Source organism: Euprymna scolopes, chromosome 19, assembly GCF_053919585.1.
Source record: "Euprymna scolopes isolate OS-2025 chromosome 19, ASM5391958v1, whole genome shotgun sequence".
NCBI classification, from domain to species: domain Eukaryota; kingdom Metazoa; phylum Mollusca; class Cephalopoda; order Sepiida; family Sepiolidae; genus Euprymna; species Euprymna scolopes.
The window spans coordinates 150316073-150325677 of NC_136500.1; positions in this window are offsets into that span (position 1 = coordinate 150316073).

The window sequence follows — 9605 nt, forward strand, 5'->3', positions numbered from 1 at the left end:
ACATACTTATCAAAGTATTATTATGTACATCTATATCAAAAACACTTGTAAACGTTTTTTTTTAATTTTTTATTTCGATACTTTGTGGACCAGGCGCGTACGCAGACCCCACAATTTTAATGAATCATCATTATGTGTCTCGATACATCTTCTATCATTATATGTGATCAGTTTTCTATAATAGTCAACCATATAGGAGCCTATTTGTGACCAGACACACACACACACAGACGTTCAGATGGCGATTAAGCTTATATATATATATACTAGCAAAAGTACCCGTCATTGACTGGGTTCAAAAAAAGCCTACAGAAAATGGACTCTGATTTATGAAAGTATGATAGGTTATGAAAAGGAAGGGTTGTAAAGAGATAGCTTCGAATTTGGGGGTATCAAAACCAAAGCAAAATATGATGAAAGTAAAAATAAAATAGATGAACCCCATAATTTATTATACCATACCTGTTCACACTGAAATACTTATCACAATAATCTGTGGATCTATATTAAAAAACCTTGTTAAACTTTGTGACATATTTCCATTATATGGAGGTCAGGCGCATAAGCTTGAAGAATCCTAGAGTGGATGAAACGCGGAATATTCAGTGTAGCTTAATCGCCATATATATTTTATAGCTTACTAACTAGCTCTACCTACGTATTGAGCACTTTTGAAGTAAATACTTAAAGTTTATGCATAAATTTATACTTTCCTATATTAATTTTATGTGAGTAAATGAAGTAGTTATATATATATACATATATATATATATATATACATATATATGTACATATATATGTATATATATAATATAAATACATATATATATATATGTATGTGTGTGTATATATATATTATATATATATATATATTATATATATATGTATATATATATGCATATACATATACATATACTCTTGATCTCACTACTATATATGAAGTTTAAAAAAATAATCGATATAGAATTGTCTCTACAATAATGAATGCATAATATGCATTAAAATATCATATTTAAGCGTATCTTATTTTTAAGTTATTTTAATGTTCATAGTAAAACACATACTTGAGTAAAAAAAAAAAAAAATTGCTACAAGTCAATATGTTCGCCGTATCATCCTAGGATCCCTAAAAGGCACGGGGTGGGGGAGAATACATTCTTTGGTTCCTTTCATTCGTTCAACTAGTGAAGGCTCTCTTAAACTGATTTTCTTGACTATCTGATGGGAATTTCTATGTTTGCACTGGCTGACTATATTCACATATAGGTGTCACTTTTTGAGGTTTAGAAAAATTTACATGAGTTGAAAATTCTCTGAGTTTACACCTATATGTTAAAAACTTGTTAACTTTAGGAAGTGATGAAGAGAGCATATCAAAACGAATGGAAAAAAGAGAGTAAGCAATTAGAACCATTTGCATTTTAGCATTCGTTTGAATCGCATATCGATATCTAATCTGTCACAATGCATCTCGCATCTCTAAAACTGTAAAACTTGCATTGAATATATCTATAATTGTAACCCATAATTGTAACCCATAATATCAATTGAATATATCTATAATTGTAACCCATAATTGTAACCCATAATATCAATTGAATATATCTATAATTGTAACCCATAATTGTAACCCATAATATCAATTGAATATATCTATAATTGTAACCCATAATTGTAACCCATAATATCAATTGAATATATCTATAATTGTAACCCATAATTGTAACCCATAATATCAATTGAATATATCTATAATTGTAACCCATAATGTGAAGTTTGAAGCTTGTTTGAAGTACAAGGTGGAACGATAAAATTGTCTCCTAAAGAAAACAACATTACAACTTCATTTTAAAACTTTTATTAAAAAAAAAAAGCAATTTAGGTAACTTGATTATGTAAGAGAGCTTACATCTATTCAATGCAGCCACATTCAGCCTCAATCGCCACCTCAATACAAGTCCGGAACCGCGAGCATGCCTTTTTGAAAAGCACCAGAGGAAGGTTGGCGAATACTCGACGGGTGGCAAAGATCAGGCTGGCTTTGGTGTTGTGGGAGGTCATGTTGGTGATGTTCTCGATGTATGACCAAACGAAGTAGTCCAGCGGATTCAGGTCGGGAGAGGAGGTGAACCAGTGAGAGAAGGGTACAAAGTCGTATCACTCCCTCTGAAGCCAAGCCTGGGTCTCTTTAGACTTGTGGGCTGGGGCATAGTTTGCTTTCATACCCAGGGTTTGCCAGCGGCCACCTGATTGCACCAGGGGATCACCACACTCTTCAGCACATCCAGGTACACTTTGGTGTTGACTTTCAAGCCGACTTTGAATATGTGAGGTGGTATGATGTGACCCTCACTTGAAAACACACCAAAGACCATAACTGTTGCCGGAAACTTTGTTTTCATCATCCTGGGCATGCCCGGATGCCCCTGTTATTCGTGGTAATCTAGTGATACATTTTGAGGGTGCTGGCAATGGTCCATTTGTCATAAAGTGGATCGGTAGAAAGCATGAGTTGTACAATGGTGCATCTCCGATCTCACTCATTGAAGATTGGATCACTTTCAGATATGATAGAAGGCTCCTATTGCTCTTGGGATTTGTACACAACTGGCCAACTAGTAGAAGGTTTGCAACAAAAAAAAAAAAAAACGGTTTTAATCAAATGGAAATGGAATCATGTCGTCTTTTCTATAGTGACAATTTTATCGTTTCATCCTATATTTGTATAAAAAGCAAAACATTGTTATTGACATTGTCAATACTATGAATGTAATCCAGTCTCAAAAACATGTCGTTCTGAATTTAATTGTAAAACAGTCCATAACAAATTAGACCAATGCCTGGCTGCGATCCAACTGTCCAAAGAATTCGCTTTCTTTCTCAGAACTTTGCCAAAACAATAGGATTTTTTTTTCTTTTTCTTTTGGCCCAGTTTTTCATTTGTTAATTAAAATGTTGGATGAAAGAATAGGTTTTCTATTTGTTGATTTGTTTGTATTTATTTTTATTTTTATTTTTTTTTTTTTTACCATTCTTGAAGAAAACAAGGAAGTACAAAAGACTGCAAGACAATTCCAACTTTGGGTTTCTTTGTTTTTGCAAATAAACTGAATCATGAAAATGCACAAAAACTGAAAACAATTTTTATGTTGTCGAACTTTTTGAGATGACGATTGTTCATATTATTTGGATCTTTTGGACTACTGTTCTCATCTTGAGTAGTGTTGGGACGATTATTCAATCTCAGAATCGGGAATCAGAAAAATCTGAATATTTTGTAAAATCAGGAAAATTTGTGCATATTTTCCGATGCCAAAAACGATTCCTATAGTTATCTTTTTTTAAAATTTTATTTTGTTGAAAAAAAAATCTTCCACTATTGGTAGTAATAGTAAAATAATAAATATTTATTGATTTTAAAGTTCCGGTAAAACTAAACTTTACAGATCACCCCTCCCAAAAGTGCGTTTATACGTTTGAGAAAATAAATGTACATTTAGCATGTTTTTTTTTACTGTAATCTGGACAAATAACAACTTAATGGTTAAATATTTACAGGATTATAAAGAATAGTAATCGGAATTGGTGACTGTATCAGAATCTGAAATTTAATACAGAATCGGTATTTGTATCGAAGTTGGAAAAATATTGGAAGCGTCCCATAACTAATCTTCACAACGTTTTGGTCGATGTAACCTCTGACTTAAAGGTGAATCTTGTTGAACTCGGGAATCTTTTTGTTGAACTCTTGTATCTTTCTGTGAACTATTGTATCTTTCTGCCAAACTCGTAATCTTTCTGTTGAACTCAGGAATCTTTCTGTCGAATTCGGGAATCCTTCTGTTGAACTCGGGAATCCTTCTGTCGAATTCGGGAATCCTTCTGTTGAACTCGGGAATCTTTCTGTCGCACTCTGGTACCTTTCTGTAGAACTGGAATCTTTCTGTTGTATTCGGAAATCTTTCTGTCGAACTCTGGTGTCTTTCTGTTTAACTCTAAAATCTTTCTAATGAACTCAGAAATCTTTGTCGAACTCTGTAATCTTCCTGTCAAACGCTGGAATCTTTCTGCTGAACTCGGGAATCTTTCTGACAAACTCTGAAATCTTTCTGTTGAACTTTGGAATTTTTCTATCAAACTTAAAAATCTGCATGGAATTTTGAACCTAAACTTAATCTACATGGATAAAATGCTTTAGTTCTGTCCGTCATGTGGGAACCCAAAGTAATTTGCAATTGTATTTTTGAGTGTCGCTCGCACTGAGGATTAGACCTTCAGCCTCCAGAATAGTGTAATTTTACAAAGTACTTCGTCCACTATGCAACAGGTCCTTGCAAACAATTCCAGTATGAGTTTTAAATATATTTTTGTTCCTAAATGTACAATCTTAGCAGTTATCATTACATATCACTATTTATTACTATATATATATATATATATATATATATATATATATATATATATATATATATATATATATATATACTAGCAAGGATACCCACGCTTTGTGTTGGACTTGGCTGTATACTCAGGTACCCGCTTGGTGAGCACCCTTGCAGTAAGTAGATGTTGTAAGAGCAACTATTTTTTAAGGTGGTTAAAATTTTTTAACATGCTCCTGAAATGCAGGCGGGCAAATACCGTAACCCGACGGTCTAGAGAAACATTGCATTCCACATCATAACCTGAAAAAACATATCCCAGGGCCACTGTATCCCAGGGTTCTACTGTAACAAGATAGCTTGAAAATACACATATCAGTTAGTCAAGTTGGGAGTCAGAGAGAGCAAACTCAGTTGGTAGTCAAAGAGAGAAAGACAGTTCAGGGGCAATAATGCCTTTGAGTAAAAGAAAATGTTGACTGTAAAAAAAAGTCTAGGACCTGTGCTGCAGCTTTCCAATGGGGGAAACATCTGAAATAAAGCTGCTGTAAATACCATCAAGGCTTTGGGTTGTACGAATCTTCATTTGCAGTTTTACCAAGGATCCGTCAAATGAAGATAAACCCAGGATGAACGAGGTACGTTTCACCATTGGCCGATATAAAATCCCAGAGGCTGTTATTTATCCCTTAATGCTATAATTGTTATATGTTCTGTTTAAACAATCACTGGACGATTAATAAGCACATTCGTATCAAGATAATCAAATATAAATACACATCAATAAATACACGTCAATAAATACACGTCAATAAATACACGTCAATAAATACACGTCAATAAATACACATCAATAAATACACGTCAATAAATACACGTCAATAAATACACATCAATAAATACACATCAATAAATACACGTCAATAAATACACATAAATAAATACACATCAATAAATACACGTCAATAAATACACATCAATAAATACACATCAATAAATACACGTCAATAAATACACATCAATAAATACACATCAATAAATACACGTCAATAAATACACATCAATAAATACACGTCAATAAATACACGTCAATAAATACACATCAATAAATACACGTCAATAAATACACATCAATAAATACACATCAATAAATACACGTCAATAAATACACGTCAATAAATACACGTCAATAAATACACGTCAATAAATACACATCAATAAATACACATCAATAAATACACGTCAATAAATACACATCAATAAATACACATCAATAAATACACGTCAATAAATACACGTCAATAAATACACATCAATAAATACACGTCAATAAATACACGTCAATAAATACACGTCAATAAATACACGTCAATAAATACACATCAATAAATACACATCAATAAATACACGTCAATAAATACACGTCAATAAATACACATCAATAAATACACGTCAATAAATGCACATCAATAAATACACGTCAATAAATACACGTCAATAAATGCACATCAATAAATACACGTCAATAAATACACGTCAATAAATACACATCAATAAATACACATCAATAAATACACGTCAATAAATACACATCAATAAATACACATCAATAAATACACGTCAATAAATACACGTCAATAAATACACATCAATAAATACACGTCAATAAATACACGTCAATAAATACACGTCAATAAATACACGTCAATAAATACACATCAATAAATACACATCAATAAATACACGTCAATAAATACACATCAATAAATACACATCAATAAATACACGTCAATAAATACACGTCAATAAATACACATCAATAAATACACGTCAATAAATACACGTCAATAAATACACGTCAATAAATACACGTCAATAAATACACGTCAATAAATACACATCAATAAATACACGTCAATAAATACACGTCAATAAATACACATCAATAAATACACGTCAATAAATACACGTCAATAAATACACGTCAATAAATACACATCAATAAATACACGTCAATAAATACACGTCAATAAATGCACATCAATAAATACACGTCAATAAATACACGTCAATAAATACACGTCAATAAATACACGTCAATAAATACACATCAATAAATACACGTCAATAAATACACGTCAATAAATACACGTCAATAAATACACGTCAATAAATGCACATCAATAAATACACGTCAATAAATACACGTCAATAAATACACGTCAATAAATACACGTCAATAAATACACGTCAATAAATACACATCAATAAATACACGTCAATAAATACACGTCAATAAATACACGTCAATAAATACACGTCAATAAATACACGTCAATAAATACACGTCAATAAATACACATCAATAAATACACGTCAATAAATACACGTCAATAAATGCACATCAATAAATACACGTCAATAAATACACGTCAATAAATACACGTCAATAAATACACGTCAATAAATACACGTCAATAAATACACGTCAATAAATGCACATCAATAAATACACGTCAATAAATACACGTCAATAAATACACGTCAATAAATACACATCAATAAATACACGTCAATAAATACACGTCAATAAATACACGTCAATAAATACACGTCAATAAATACACATCAATAAATACACGTCAATAAATACACGTCAATAAATGCACATCAATAAATACACGTCAATAAATACACGTCAATAAATACACGTCAATAAATACACATCAATAAATACACGTCAATAAATACACGTCAATAAATACACGTCAATAAATACACATCAATAAATACACGTCAATAGATACACGTCAATAAATACACGTCAATAAATACACGTCAATAAATACACGTCAATAAATACACGTCAATAAATACACGTCAATAAATACACGTCAATAAATACACGTCAATAAATACACGTCAATAAATACACATCAATAAATACACGTCAATAAATACACGTCAATAAATACACATCAATAAATACACGTCAATAAATACACATCATATATGCACCACCCCCCATGTTATACAGAACCCCACCATATGACATGCTGAGTCTGGCCCGTACTAAAATGGCAAACCATTTGGGAATACCAGGTATTGTTACGGTAGTTTGTTGTTTCAGTAAATATGAAGAATCACTCCACCTTTGAAAATTCCTTTAAAATTAAAATTTTATAGATTTTTAGTGGCGCTGAAAACGAAAACAATGTTGAAAATTATGGCAAACGAGTAGTTTCCAAGATATGAAGAAATGTTAGTTTAAAACAGTGGGGGATCACTTTTCTATAATAATTTAACGTAAAATGAGCACCCACTTTGTAGCCACCATTTTTTTTTTTTGCGGCGGGGGGGGGTTGCTTTTTTTTCTACTCTCGGAAAAGCCTTTAAAATTACCACTGATGTTTATAATTCCAGGAAACAAGTAGTTTCCAAGATATGAAGAAATGCACCCACTTTATGGCCACCAGGTACTGCATATACTCTCTACATATCTCAGCTTTGTTTTCAGTTGTCCTGGACTTCTCCTCACCATTGGACTCAAACAGTGCTGACTGAGAAGAGGAGTGTTTATCCTTGCTTTATAATTACATGCACAGCAACCTTTACATTGCCTCTCAAGACTGAACGGAGCTCATGAAGTGATTCCCAAAAAGGTCTGAAGTAGTCCTTTAGAGTCTGGATGAAATTAATATGTTCCGAAAGCTGATTGATCAATGTGTAACCAAATCATCTAACAGGGACAGCTCTCTGATAGAGAAAATATATTTTTTAAATAAGAAATCTCTGATTGCTGACAAACTGCTAGAGCCTTACCTTCTTTTGTTCTCCAAGAGCTGTCTTCATTCTCTAAGTGAGATGGTCGTCATTTTTTTTTTTACTGCATATCAACTCCTTTTGGATTATTTAATGTTGGATTCGGTAATTATGGAAAAAGTTTTTATATATTCATGTTCTTTATATCTCGAAATATTTATTCATGGTGTTTGGTTTGGTTGTTTTGTTTTACGGCCTATCGACCCTTTTCGGGTTCAGTAATTTTGGAAAAAGTTCTTCATATCTTCAAATATTCGTTCGCAGTGTTTGGTTTGGTTGTTTTGTAGAGGAAAATTCCTGTTTTTTTGACTTTGCAGAACATGATTGAGTTTTGCAAAGAGAAAAGAAAAAATGTTTGGTGCATTTTAAGTCAGGAAGCCAGTATCTTCAGACAGTCTGATCTAGTAGCACCAGGTTGCCGTGTGAGAAGAAACTTATGTACCGTGTAATTTTACAACGCCAAAAGAGCATAATCTCACCATCGAGCAAAAATGCTGTTAGTTCATTTTTTTATCTGTTACCAAATTACAGAACTAAAAGAAAGCCAGCACTCCTTGAGGAAGAGCACTCTAGCACTTCAAGAATTGCCTGGGCAGCATCGTCAACATTCCCCAGTTAGGACGCTTCAGGCAGTGAGTAATAAACTTACTCCACCTGAAAGATGGGAGGCAAGGCCTAGGAGGTTGGACCTCCTAGGTACTACCCAGAACGAATGCCTCATCCCACTAGATAAAAGACTATCGAACTGACCCAACACATAAATATGCACTCTTTCTCTCTCTTGCCTTTATTCACTGGATTCTCGAGCATCGACTATCTTTGTTCAAAGATAAATTGCTTGCAGACTTTTACCAGTTGACTGAACTTTATTTACTCTAAATATATATTTTGGCTGTAATTTAATTTAAATTAATTATTTCAATCCATTAAAACTTGGGAATATCTACAAAAATATATCCAAGGATGAGGAGAAAACAAATGAACACATATCTAAGGAAATGGCAGAAACACTAAAGGATGACCGCCAATCTGTAGTGAAATAGGGACAAAAATGGATGGTCACATTCAATGCTGCCAAGACTAAGCTTGTTTCCTTCAATAATTACAAGAAACCTTTTCTACCACCAATAGCAATGGCCAAGAACACACTGCCTGAAAGTACTTCCTTTAAACTCCTCGGCCTAACGTTTACAGGGAACATGAACTGGAATATATACATTGAGAGCATTACCAAGGCTGCTGCGAAGAAGGTGGGTTTTTTTCTACTGTGCCAGAAAATTACTTACGCCTGAAAGTATCCTGTACCTCTATAAGGCCATCACTCCCCCACGCATGGAGTACTGTTGTCACATTTGGGCTGGTGCATCTGCTGCTTATCTCTCACTCCTGGACAGGGTTCAA